General features: G+C 36.1%; 1 protein-coding gene across 2 annotated transcripts in view; it reads left to right on the top strand.

The window, feature by feature from the left end:
- Window positions 1-1029: 1029 nt before the first annotated feature.
- drp2 (dystrophin related protein 2) overlaps window positions 1030-13895 on the top strand; it is a 242152-nt gene continuing 229286 nt past the window's right edge. Inside the window, exon 1 of one of the 2 annotated variants that reach the window (XM_016680505.1) lies at window positions 1030-1324. The gene's annotated coding sequence lies outside the window, so the exon portion shown is untranslated. The remainder of the gene's footprint in view (window positions 1325-13895) is intronic. The other variant, XM_016680504.1, reaches the window with a different exon arrangement.

The raw sequence follows: 13895 nt of genomic DNA, 5'->3' as shown, positions 1-13895 counted from the left end.
TTTGACTCTTATTGCGTTTTATTGAAATACCTCAAGGAGACCAATTGATAGAGAAAATAGTTTTTTGGTTTTTTTGCTTTAAAATTGGCGTTAGCATTCCGAGCTGCACTCCATTCCACTAGATGGCGACAATGCACATCTAAACGTTGCCTGTCAACTCCCATAAAAAGAAGAAGATGGCTGTTTGCTGATTGGGCCTTGTAGAATTTCTACCCGAGAAATCCTCGTTAACGGGAGGAAGTCCAGACTACTGTACAGGAGATACAGCAACATTTCACGGGAAAGTAATGGCAAGGTTTGTTTACAACTGGGCAAAAACTACAAATTCTGTGGAATGATACCTGTTTGACTACGGAGAAGGTACGTGTTATTAGTTGATATGCTAGGATAGCATCAGTCAATTTGTTAAGCTAGCTAACATTACGTGACCCTTCTGCTTTGCAAACTGAACGTCTTTAGGGTGTAATCTTGATTTGGTTATTTTAGAGTAGAGCTGCCACATTTCCGTTTTAGCCTACATTCGTCACCGGCTAAAATTCTTGAATTTTATTCGCGTCAAGGTTGCCGCCGCCTATTAACATTGCCTTAGCGTTCGCAAGTTAGCCTTGTTCTAAGCTACAGACAAGCTGGTCTCTCGGCTTTTGAGAAATGATAGCTTCTTGTTTTAAATTTTACAAGCCGAGCAAGGTGGCTGTTGATGTTAATTCAACATTTGAAAGCCTGGCCAACACGGACTGAAAAAAGTTTTGTCATCGCTAAAACTGTAGGCGGACTACAGTGCAGAAAATCGACGTCATCGTTCAGGACTTCTTCTGTTCGCTGATTGGTCCGGGAGAAATTCTAAGGAAGGAATCAATTTGAATAGGAGAAATCTCGGAGCTAACGGAAAAAGTACACAAAGCTAATGGTTGCAATAGTTTATTAGTGACTTAATCTACTGAGCAAATAAAAAAAAATGAATAAAGTTAGTATTTAGACATTTAAAAGTAAGGCAGAAGAAAATACGTAAAGGCAAGCTGTCATGAGTTGAGTTTGTCTCCAGGAGATAAATCCAGCTCAGACACCTCCTCTGTTGTGCTGCTGCCGATGTGACTGAGCCGAGGCTCCTTATACAGAAAGCATCGCTCTGATATGTCAGTGTCGGAGCCGCCGGTGCAGCGCCGCGCTCCTCCCGCTGCTGCTGCTGCTGCTCTCCTCACTTTCCTCATGCCTCGACCAGGACTACATTATTTCACTGGGGTCTCCGCCAACACGTCCAGCTGAGCGGTGGTCGGTGTGCAGACCCTCCTCACAGGCAGAGGGGAAGCAAGAGAGACAAACAGAGGTAAGATTAATTATGTTTTATTGATTTCTGCTGGAGATGTTTTTTGGTGGAAACCGAGCAGCAGAGGAGCGTGGTGCTGTCGTGTGTTTTTTTTATTTATTTGTGAGACTGGTCCCAGTTTGAAGCTGTGGGTTTCTAAGAATGAGCCGAGCAACGTGTGATGGATGATGGTTTGGTTTTCATGAGGGGCTTCAGGACGCCTACATCTCCGATCTGTGTGTGTGTGTATGGTTCTGTAACATATAGATGGAGTTTCCCACTTCTCTCTGGATGAGAACTTGTTTCGTGGGTTTTTTCTGGCTCTCCTGCGGGATAAAAGCCAGATTTCAGTGGCTCCCTTTCAAGCCTCAATACTTTATTTGGGTGGAGACTGACGTGCGATGACAGACTGAGGTGTGTTGAGTCGGATTTGAACTCTGGATGTCGACAGTAATTATGGTTACAATTACACGCCGTGCGTCTTAAGCCCCCCGAGAATCCTTTGAGGTCTCCACGTTGCAGCGCAGTGGGATAATTTGGGGAAAATATCTGCAGGGAGGGAAGTAAATCCTGCGTGCTTCAGTGGGTGTAAAATTAGGAACAGCCTATATGCTAATCCCGAATTAAAACACAAGATCTGAACATGCTTGTGCTGCGTTTGCTCATCTCGTAATATTGTCATCAATCTTAATGTTGCAAGAACTTTATAGAGATTCATGATTTGAAACGATGCCTGCAATTTATGCTCTTCCATCAATCTTTATTCAGTATGTAAGACAGGGCATTAGGGATATTTTATATAGAACAAAAGGATACGGAGTACATTTTTGGCAAAAAAAGTCAGAAATTTTGAGATTGATCTCAGAAATTTTCAGGTTTTTCTAAAATGTCAAAATTTCTGAGATTTTTCTTGTAAATTCTTGACTTTTCCAAAAAGTAATTTTCTTGTTTGTTTTTTTTTCTAGAAAATTCATGAGATATGTCTAAAAAAAATTCAGTTTTTTTCTAAAAAAAAAAAATTATAAAAATTATGACTTTTTGAGCTCAGAAATTTTTAAAATATTTCTGAGATTAATCTAAAAATTTCAGATTTTTTTCAAACCAGTTTTCAGCTTTTCAAATTCAGAAATATAAATATCTTTTTCTACAAAATTTTAGGGTTTTTTTTCTAGAAAATTTTCAACTTTTGGAGCTGAAAAAAATGTTTAAGTTTTTTTTTTTTTTTTTTTTTAAAGAAAATTTCTGAAATGTGCCTAAAAAATTCTGGATTTTTTTGGCAGAAATATACTCTTTTTTTTTTTTTTTCTTACCACCTATAATGACCCTATATGGTGTTGTAAATATGACACACTTTCATTTTAATTCTTCTAAACCAGATTAAGATAAGGATTTCTTTAACCTTTCATTGTGATGTATTGATTAAGAAGATGAAATTCTTAGACACACATATAATTTTAAGATGGTTCAGATGCTAATTCAGCATTATAATATCTTATTTTTGAACGATAAAGTATTGGGAAGGGTCTATTTGTGGTTTTAGTTTTGTGCAGCCTTAAGTATGTTGGATTTTGAACTAGAAATGCTTCTCAGGAAACTTAAAACAATAAAATAACTCTTTATCTCAAGCCATAAAGTGTTGCTCAGGCACGTTGCAGCTGCAGCGTATTTTCTTTCTAAGAAAGGTAGTCGAGGCACAACTGATATGTAATTTGTTTATTTATTTGTTTTTTTATAAGCTCTGGACAGAAGGCTGCTCTTTGTGGGAAGCCATATGTCCCATTAGAATAAACAAAAAATATCCCTTTTATCAGCGCATCGTAAACCTGAGTATGAATATTTTATGGTATTTAGACAGAAATGTATAAGATGATCCCACTGCTTTTATTTATGACTAAAAAAGCTACAATTATTCCCTCTGCTCGATTTATTGTTAATTAGATTTTCCTGGATAGACTTAAGCAAATGAACACTCAGGTTCATTTTCAAGTAAATGTGCTTCTTGTGCAGAAAATGATTCTTTTTTCTCCTGTTTGAGTAACACAAGTTTAATTACTTTTATTATTTAGTTTGAGTTGTTGACACACACTATTATAGTGTCACAACTGCAGCATTATCTTGATAAAATTTACTTTTTACTCCTAACTGCTCTGCTTGTTTTGGCACCAAAGATGCTTAAAAGCAGCCAAATTTGTCTTTCTGGTAAAAAAAAAAAACAGAGCCTCTTTCAGCCATCTGAACAGCAGTACACAGCAACATAAAGAGAAGGAGCAGAAATGTGTCACTTCATTCCCTCTGTAGTATTTAATAGAACTGATTTTAAGGATCGTATCGTGGGATTTTTTTTTTTGTAGGTTTTAAAACTTCTCTGGACACGTTGAACAGTTTGGAGCAAATGAAGCAAAACTTTTTAGCTAAACAAATTTTTTAAAATCCTTTCATCCTCCAGAAAAACAAAACACAAAAACGCATCACTGTTCTACAGAGGAGTGACACGATGACGAATTTACCTGGCTAACAAAATGCTTCAAAAGTTATTGCGATAAACGATTTTATTGTCATTTTGACACCATTTTAAGTAATGCAACGATGATTGTATAATAATAATGCAAGAAAATATTCTGAAAACTTTAGATTCTGATTAACACTGGTACTGGGAGACATTTAAATATCCAAAATAAATGAACAAAACAACAGATATGAGTACAATGAATCATTAAGTCTCTCTTGTCCCACTAAAAAACGAGCTGGCTGAAAACCAAACGACCAGACTGAACATTTTTGTCATTAAAGAGGGAGAAGAGAAAACAATAAATCATGCAAATGAAAATTATTGATCTTGTTTTAATTTATTATTCATTTAATTGATTTATTGCAAGAATAAATCTACAATAAAACCACAGATGCACCGAAAAAACAGATGATTTTCGTCTGGTGAGACACTAAAAAATGGAATAAAATAAAATACTCATCACTCCTGCCGTCGATAAACCAGCATTTACTGTGATGCATGACTTTTTGTACTTAACTATATGTTGGATAGATATAAGGAATATGAAGTTTGATGCATAAATGGGGATACTGTTGTGATTCCTTAATTTTATTTAGGTTTAGAAGAATTGAGAATCAGCAGGTTGGACCCAAAAGAAAACCTGAACCTGTTTAACTTTTCGTTTATTTAAACTGGATTATTTTCAAACGAGCCGCCATCGTTTCTCCAAGCGCTTCCTGAAGGACAGGAGATGACAGAATCGCCCATCTCTTGATCTGGAGAGCTGCAACAAAAGCCAGCACTGGGCGAAGAAAGGAAACCAGCGTGATGGTTTAATAATAGTTAATAATGAGAGACACGCTGTGAAGTCTTCATGAAGAAAGAGAAAATATTTGACAGAAGTGAGGGCTTCTCAAGGCTCCAGTCAGCAGTGAAATGTAATTGTAAGAGGCTAACAGGATGACGAAGATGCTCCATTGTCCTTGCTCCTCTTCCTCTGCATGCCTTCTGGTAATTTTTCCTTTTAAATTTTTTTGATATATATTTATTTCTAACACTCTCGCTGCAGGCTGCATGTTTCAGATTAGAGATAACAAAAAGCAGACACCATAGTTACAACTTGGTGTCATTTGTTTTTCTTAACTAGGTTGCTTAGACTGATTTATGTTTTTAATACCTGTTTTATATTGATTATTTTGTATTTGTAATCAGTTTTATTGATTGCAGTGGATTAATCTAGCTGTTTGTTTTCATTTTTGCTATTTTTATTCTTGCAAGCTGCTGCTGATCTTTGCCTGTGACCTCCTTCAGTCACTCCATCTCTCGTGCAACATGCAACGCTCAGGTGTCTCTGACTGTGAATAATCTGAAGTAAATTGCAGTTTCTGCTTCAGAAATGTTGATTTGTAATGTCACCAAGGAGCCGCTGGCAAATTAAAGTAAATCACCGTCAGTTTAGGTTTTCCATCTGGGAGTTCTGCCGTGCATATTTCAGCTTTTCTTTCACATTTTTCACGAGTTTCTTGAAGCAGTTTTATGTTTCTGTTCCCCTGATTAAGCATGGACTGGTTTCCATTGGCAAGACGCAGTAAAACCAGTTATTTACATACTACAAATATAAATAACTATTTTTCTTTCTCAGTGTCTGATATAAAATATGATTCAACTTTTCACTGAATTTCTTCGTATTTTCTGAATGCCAACATGATGTAGACATGGTATTATTTTAGTTTTTTGGGGGGCATTTTTCTAAATTACTTTCTTCAAATTCAAAAGTCAAGATGAACGTTGCTGTTTGAACAAAATAAGGAGGTCCAGATGATGTTGTCATACGTTTTCTGAGCCTTTAGTAGGTTAATTTACAGTATTAAAGTCATTTTTTAAATGTGCTGTACTTTTTACTTGAGTAATTTTATTATGAAGTATCTCTACTCTTAATTGAGTAAAATTTCTGAATTCTTCTTACCCACTTAATGAAAATCAAACATGTTTTAACCAAGAATTCACCAGACACACACCTGCAGTTTTTCTTAGTTTTATTATTGGAAGAAACTGTTTTGGATCATTTTCTTTGGTCTGATTTTATTATTTTTTGTTACTTGTTTGAATTATTGTCATTTTTGTTCTTCAAATAGCAAAAATTCCCCATAGCTTTATAATTTGGTTCGTCTGGTGATGTAATTTTTAAATATTAAGTGATTGAAAATTTGACCAATTACTCAGTACTTGAGTAGACTTTTTACCAAATGCATTTTACTTTTTCTCGAGTGCAAACCTCTGCTGGTTGCGACAAAAGCAGTCTTGCATTTTGGGAATATTCACATCCTAAACATGCATTTTTATTTTCATTTTTTAATTCTGTGTGTATTAAACATAAGGAGTCGTCTGTGGGAGTTTTTTTTTTCTTGCTAAATTGAAGACTGCGATCTGAAAACGTCGTTCTTTGTTAAAATCAGCCTGAGGTCTGCAGCAACTCTAGCAGAGCGTTAAGGATTAGCAACCTACCAACTGTTGTGACATTATGCGGTCTGAGCCATGCGCTCCTTCCTTTATTTATAATAAAACTCTGATTACGGGTCAGATGGCATGATTGTTAATAATCAGCCTTGCTGCATGTTTGCTTTCTTAAGAGGAGAAGAAGCCGTGATGAGTTTGTACGCCGTGACCTAGTCGACTAGAGCCGGTGTGATTAAATTAACGATGACCCCGGTTTATTACTTTGCTCCTTACTGCAGCAGATCCAGGCTTCTGCGATTTTGTTTTCCACCTTCTTCTTTATGGCCAGACTTGAATATCTGCATTAGCCTTTTCCCGTATTTAAAGGACAATTTAAGTAAGTGACATTTTTCATGGCCGCCGTCGTCTTTGCATAAGGATAATTAGCGGTTATTTAGTGTTCTCCCGCTGGAATCTGCACACAGTCAGCAAAGCTGTGGATGTGAAGGCTCATTTTTCTCCCTTCAGAAGAAGCCATTTGTTGTCATACAGAGTGTAAAAAAAACAGCCTCGACTGAACTAAAAAGCTCAGTAATCCTCTGAGTTCGAATCCCATGAAACTTCATTTGGGTTTAGTCTGTTTTTTGTTGTTGTTTCATCTTGCTCCAGTTTGATATTTTAATTTTTACAAAGCATGCAAAATAAAAAATTATATTTCATGAGAGAGAATATGGAGTTTGATTCAACAGCTGTAATCATACAGTGTTACAAATATTAAAACCCTCAGACTTCAGTGTATTTAATGAGGATTTTATGTTGTAGTCCAATATAAAGTTGTTCATTGTTGTTTTTCCAACTAAAAATATAACAAATAAGTGTTGAGTAAGTAAAGCTGTAGGTCTTGGGAATATTGACCAGGTAGAAATCAGCATATTTGCCCATTCTTCTTTACAAACCCGCTCAAGCTCAATCAGATTAAATAGAAACTGTCTGCCAGCAACAGATTTCAAGTCTTGCCACAGGTTCTTATTTGGATTTTAGGTCTGGATTTTGACTGGAGCACTCTAGGATTGTTTTCAAACCTGATAGTCCAATAGACTTGGTTAGATTGGGGACCAAAATTGCACCTTGTCAAAATATCCAATCTATTTGAAAAACATGTTCACCTCCTCGCCTGTGGGGGCGCTGCACCAAGAACCGCTGAAGGAAACGACATGAAAGCTTCTAAAGAAGACACTGAGCACAACTTAAGTCTTTCAAAAAAGTAAACAACTTTGGAGTTGAGATTAATCTAAAGATTTCTGCGTCCCCTCGCCCCCCCCACACACACTTTTTTCAACTTTTAAAATTCAAAGATTTCCAAGTTTCTGTTCTAGAAAATTTCTGGAACTAATGTCAAAATTTTAATCTTTTCCTTTCAAATTTTTGACTCGTCAAACTCATTTGTTATTTTTTTTGGCGGAAATTTACTCCTGTTTTTCTGTCTGTCTACAATGGCCCTAATGTGCCGTTGTAGACCGTAATTTATTTCGGATGTTGATTGAGGAAAAAGTGCCACGATTGGACGGCACAGCCAATGCAGCTTGAATCGGCTGCAGTCGCCCTGCCAGACCACTAGATGGCGCTGTGGTGTTATATCATCGAACGTGTATGTTCTTTTGACCGTTAGCTTCCACCTCACTAGCTTCTCTGTCTGCCAAGGAAGAAATGCTGATGTAACACTGATCAGAAATTGTTCTAACTGAACAGGTTAAGTAGCACAACCAAAGCACAGATTCCCATAAACATTTTATCATGTTATATTCCATCAACCAGTCTCGTATAAACGATGTTTTGAGAGTGAAATAATGTTCTAATGTGTTAGCATTTCGGGGCTAGTATGCTAGTAGCCCCGTTAGGTTAGTAGCTAACTACTAAATTTCTTTTTTCCCCGTTTAGTTTTTTTGGTTTTTCTTGTTATCTGCCTGTTGGTGTGTAGAATAAACCCAAAAGTTTCACTCAGCTGAAGCAATTGTGATGTCTAAAAATAAATTACATTTTAGTAAAAGAGCTAAATTAAAATTTCCTTTATCAATAGAGCCCTTCATCTGTAGTAGCTGTCCTTGTCCGAGCTTTTATCCAGAATCTGGTGACCGTTACTTTCCTTTTAGTTTTAAACGGTTTAGTGTCTGCAGGTTGTCTAATGCGACATGTTTATGTTGCTTTTTTACAGCCAGGTGCTGCAGGCCTCTCTGGGAGGGCTGTGGCGTTGTTGTTTAATTCATGGTGGTGATGCTGTGAGTTGATTACACCTCTCTCTTACTCAAAGCCAGAATAAATTGACAGTAACTGGAAGGACTGATGTGAAATCTGGGGTAGGCAGATGCAGCATGTGGAAGCTGAATCTACTGAGTTTTTATCAAATGTCAACAGCAGGGCTGATGTGTTACTTGGTATGAGAAGTGTTTTCCCCTAAAAGAGGATCAGATATGTGTACCAGTATAAGCCAGCACAAGCAGAAAGAGAGATATCTTTAATCCTCCCTATGCTTCCTGGCAGAGATGCCTGCTTTGGTTGCTTTAATGTTTATCTGGATTTTTTCATCGTTTTTCTAAAAGACATGACTTATATGATACTGTTTGTTTGGCAGCAAAGCCTTACTCTTCTATCCTTTGTATTGCTCTTTATTTTAGCAGACACTGCAGAATATGCCGCTATGGAAAGGTAAGAGGACTGGACTAAAAATGAGCCTCCTGAACTCTGGTTTTTTGTAAAGCGCTAATCTGCTGACAGATTTTCTTCCAATCTCTCTTTGAGAAGGAATACATAACAGCAGACAAAATGTTTCTGTCCAGCCTTCCTGATGTCAAATGGTCATAATTTAAAATGGGCATAAAGGAAACATCACTTCTCTGAAAGGAAATGTACAAATTACAAAAAATAAGTTGACGTTTTAAATTGTTTTAGTGATTATTACCGTTAGCCCTGCTAGCATAAATAAAATTATTCTTTGTATATTCCAGAGAATGTAAATCAGGAGATCTGCCAATATTTGCAAGTCCAGGAAGTTTCATAAAAGAGGTTCAAAATGATAAAACAGAGAAACTTTACTGTGTCCGATTCTGTTGTTATCTCCTGAAAGTTTTGCTCCATGCCATCATAATTTGAACCACACTGCAAAAGCTCAAATTCTTACCAAGTAGTTTTTGTCTAGTAGTGAAAATATCTCAGTACACTTTAAATAAGACAAAGTTAACTTACAAATACATTTTCAGCAAGAAATGTCAACTTGTTTTAAGTCAACAATTCCCTAATATTTATGAAAAAGTATTCAATTTGTAGATTATTTCAAGATATTTCAAGATCCAACAAGATAAGTAAATTAATCTGCCAAAGGAACTAGAACTTTTTAATTAATATTAAGAAATTGACTCAAAATAAGTGCCAATATCTTGTTGAGAAGTTACCAGTAAGTTAGTTTTCTCATATTTCAAGGCAATTAAGATAATTGCACGATTTTATGTTTTGCAGTGCATACTAAATTATTCAAATGCATATTAAACTCTGTAGGTAAACTTTAAAATTTGAAGAAGGTAATAAAAAATCAGGAAAGGTTTAATCTGATTTAATGTCAGACAGTGGGGGGAAAAATGGCTGTGTGTATTTTTATGTAGGATGTGTGAATTTCCTGTTCCACCTGTTCGTGACAAGATAAGAAATGGTGTCATAACAGCTTAAAAAGGAATAAAAAGAAGAAATGTCTGCTGCTTTACACATTACTGTAGTGTGAAGAAGCTTCTTTGACGGGTATCTTTCTGTCAAATTTGACTGTAAATCCGCAGCTCATCCCTGAAGTGTTTTTAATGGTCAACTCCAGCTTAGAATAAAATTGCATCTTTCAGATGAAAAGCTGCATCATCTGTTGTCATCCACAGCTGAGGATGAATCTCCATCTTCCAGAGCACTCAGAAGTCTTCTCCAGCTGCGACTCTCTAATTGAGGGTAGCGTCTCTCTGAGGGTAGCACGCTTCTTTCTTTTGACTGCGGCTCACGAGGTTTGCATGTTCGCGCGGTTTCCTTTCTGTACTGCGCTGAATAACAGTCGCTTCTGTAGCGCTACAAGTACGTTTTACTCTCGATTGGATGAACCTCTGAAGTGTCAGTTTGTGTTAATGTGATCCAGCGTCTGCTCTTCACTTGTCATAATTCATCTTCCACACGTGTGAACATCCGGCAGTTAAAGCTAACAGGTTTTGACGTACTGATCGGTGCAGTTTGACCTCTCTTTAGCTTTGTTAGCAGTTTATGTCTTTAATTAGATTCATTCTGGGCATTTTGACTAATCTGTTTAATGTAGACATGATAGACGAATTAGGAAATAAATGGGATTGATCGGATTAATTTTGATGAATTGTCAACTAATTTAGTAATCAATCGTTTACTGAAGTATAAAGACTTATAAAACGACCAGTTTTAGCTTCACCCTGTTCAAATTCTGTTATAAATACCAGTTACTAACCAATCATTAAATCCCCAAGATGATCAACAGATTAGCCCTACAGTCTATTGATGTTATCTTGATGTTAGAAGTATTGTTTTATCTACAGATTCATCCGTTGCTTAAGAGTTCAGTAGAGGAAAGCTAGGTACTACATTTAATGAAATAAAATGTTTATTTTCTTATTTAAAACAGGAACTGAACAGTTTATCTATATATATTAAAATTTTTTCTAATGTTGTATAAAACAGGCTAGACTAGACGGTATGGCTGAAAATTTGGTCACAATATAAGTGCTTCCTACTAGTCGGTATCAATAATTATTGATTAGATTTTTGTTTTAAATATCTGAAATGCTTCCCGTTTTATCCACAGTTTTTATTTTATTTGTCTTTTTTAATTTTTAAGCAGCTATGAGGCACTGTGGTGAAACAAACCTTAAACTGCTGCTGCGCAAGTTACTTTACAGGGTGTTGCTAGGTAACCAAAGAATGAGCGAGTTGCTAGGTAACCACAGAGTGAGTGAGTTAGTTGATTCCAGCTAAAATTTAGCAGCTGAGGCCTAAATCATCCAGAATGCTGTGCAGTTCAGGATCAGAGATCAGTGAATATTTTATCAGATATATTATCTATTGATATTGATCTTGTGTCCATTGCAATATACAAGACAATTTAAAACAGGCTTAAATTAAAAATCAGCGGAATCTGGCAATTTTTTAACCAAATAATCAATAAAATAATCAATTGCTAATATAATCATTAGCTCCAACTATATATATATATATATATATATATATATATATATATATATATATATATATATATATATATATATATATATATATATAAGCTTTTCCCCACTTGTCAATCAGTGCAGATAATTTTTCCCCTTCTTTATTTTTTTCTTTTTTTTCTTTTCTTACTGTTGGATTCGGGAAATAGGGTTGACTCAGACCGACAACAGTCATCTCAAACTATTTTACAGGCATAATAGCAAAATTATGGTAATTTGAAATCCATCCGTGTCATAAACAAGGTGATGAACTCATTAGAAGTGACTCCTGATTGTCTCGCTCCACGTCTAACCTTCAGGCAGCGAAAGAGGGAGAAAAACAATGCTGGAGACTATTTCATGGCAGTTCTCCAAGCACATATTATAGAGTGTGAAAATCTGCTCCAATTTCAAGAGAGGTGTTTTATTTTTAACATAATAAAACTCTATATAGCCAAAATGATCTGATTTGGAAAACTTTCCTATATTGTAAGATGACATTAAACAACTTTTCTCTTGTTTTGAAAGGAAATGCTATAAATTTAATAGGATTTACATAAACCTTTTGGCAAGAAGCTCCTAAAATAAGAGCTTGAATTATAGTTTCAGTGATGTGTAGGAAGAAGGTAGGAAAGTGTCAAGTACCAGGTTTTCACAGGAAGCAAATTGTACCAGCTGGGCTGGTGTGTCGACTCAAAAACTAAAGATCACAGAAACTGTGAGTGGAATAAAAGCCGATGCATTAGGAGACTAATGGTGGACCATGATGCCCAGTTTGATATTAGTAAATAAACTTCCTGATTGATAGCAGTACTAGGCCTGACCAGAGGTTTTAAAATGCGTTTCCAGTCGTTAAAGCTGCAGTATGTAACTTTTATATAAAATGTTTTTTTTTATTTTTTATATATATATATTTGTTAAAACTATCACCATGTTGTGGTAGTTTGTTTTGAGATAGATAATCTGTGAAAAGATCGATTTCCTTCAGATTCTCCCTGAGCTAATATTGCTCTGAAGAAAAACAACCAATCAGAGCCAGGAGGCGGGTCTTAGCGCTGTCAATCAATCCCATGTAGTCGCTGCTAAATGAGCTAATGGGGAAGAAACAATGAGCCGTTACAGGAAACCATTTATCCACCATCATCGGTGGCTATGCTAACTAGCCTTAGCATTCAGGCCCTGCTAGCTGCATTGTAGCAGAAATCAAGGAGGGATGAAGTAGAGTTTGTCGTTTTAAAAGTAAAATTAGTCATAAAAGTACATTTTTTCCCCAAAATGTTATGCAAGTAAATGCAAATGGTTACTTACCCACCTCTGATACGTATAGTTATGACTATATAGATTTCAGTATTTCTATCATAATCGAATGTTTGAGCTGAAAACAGCTGAAAGCATTTGGTCACATTTTAAAGTTTAAAAAGTAACTTAGGTAAAAAGTGGTGCTTTTCTGTGTATATTTTATTAAATACACTCCATATAGTCTTCCAATCAGGCATTCATGGCCTCACTCTGTGCAGCCAAACCACTTTATGCTGATGGAATTTGTTGAAAATCTTTATCTTTTTCTGCAAAAGTTGCAAATTTGAAAATAATTTTGAAGATGGGAGGAAGTCTAAAAGCGTCTCCTTCGACACAGTCTCAGGAAATGTGACTTCCTCCCTGAATGAATTAGAAAATAGCCAAATGACAGTCTCCATTGGTGCAACTTGTGTGACTCCTCTTGTTGAATTTTAATTGAGCATCAGGGGAATGCTTCTCCTTTCTAAGTGACGAAATACAAATTTTACTTCTCTCCAGACAATCCTGTAGTGAGTATCTCTCTCGTTTAGAGGAGAATATTTCAGATTGTGCATGTAAAAGGTTTTGTGTGCAGGGAGCACAGCATGTTTGGGTCGATACGGCTTCAGATCCCAGATCATTTCTCAAAGCTGTATGTTTTCCATCTACCAGGGTAATGGCAGTCTCTGAGGCTCTATGATTTATCAAATGGAAAAGGTCACAACCGCGAGCTGCAATTAATTCTGTCTGCTTTTATTTGGTGTTGCTCAGGAGTGTGCACCCCATCATTGGCATGTGTCATTACAGCGCCTGTCTTCAGGACAGGAGCGCAGGGAGGAGTGGCATTTATTAGCAGGTTATATATAAATGTATACAAACAAACTTTCCCTGACTTGCAAAGAATAAGAACTTTTTTGTCTTAAACCCAAATTTTCACCTCAGATTTTCTGAAATCTCAAACACCTGGTTTCTACTTTCTTTTAAAATCCTACAGATGCATCAGTACTAAGATGTTTGCCAAAAATACTTGGTAAGATTTAATGTTTTTGCAGTGTAATGGCAGTACTTTTAATACATATATATGTGTGTGTATATATACTGCTCAAAAAATAAAGGGAACATTTCACTTTAATTTTGCGTG

Source organism: Poecilia formosa, unplaced genomic scaffold (genome assembly GCF_000485575.1).
Source record: "Poecilia formosa unplaced genomic scaffold, Poecilia_formosa-5.1.2 Scaffold244, whole genome shotgun sequence".
Classification (NCBI taxonomy): domain Eukaryota; kingdom Metazoa; phylum Chordata; class Actinopteri; order Cyprinodontiformes; family Poeciliidae; genus Poecilia; species Poecilia formosa.
Note: the sequence above shows the minus strand (reverse complement) of the source record. Positions and strands in the feature narration are given on the sequence as shown.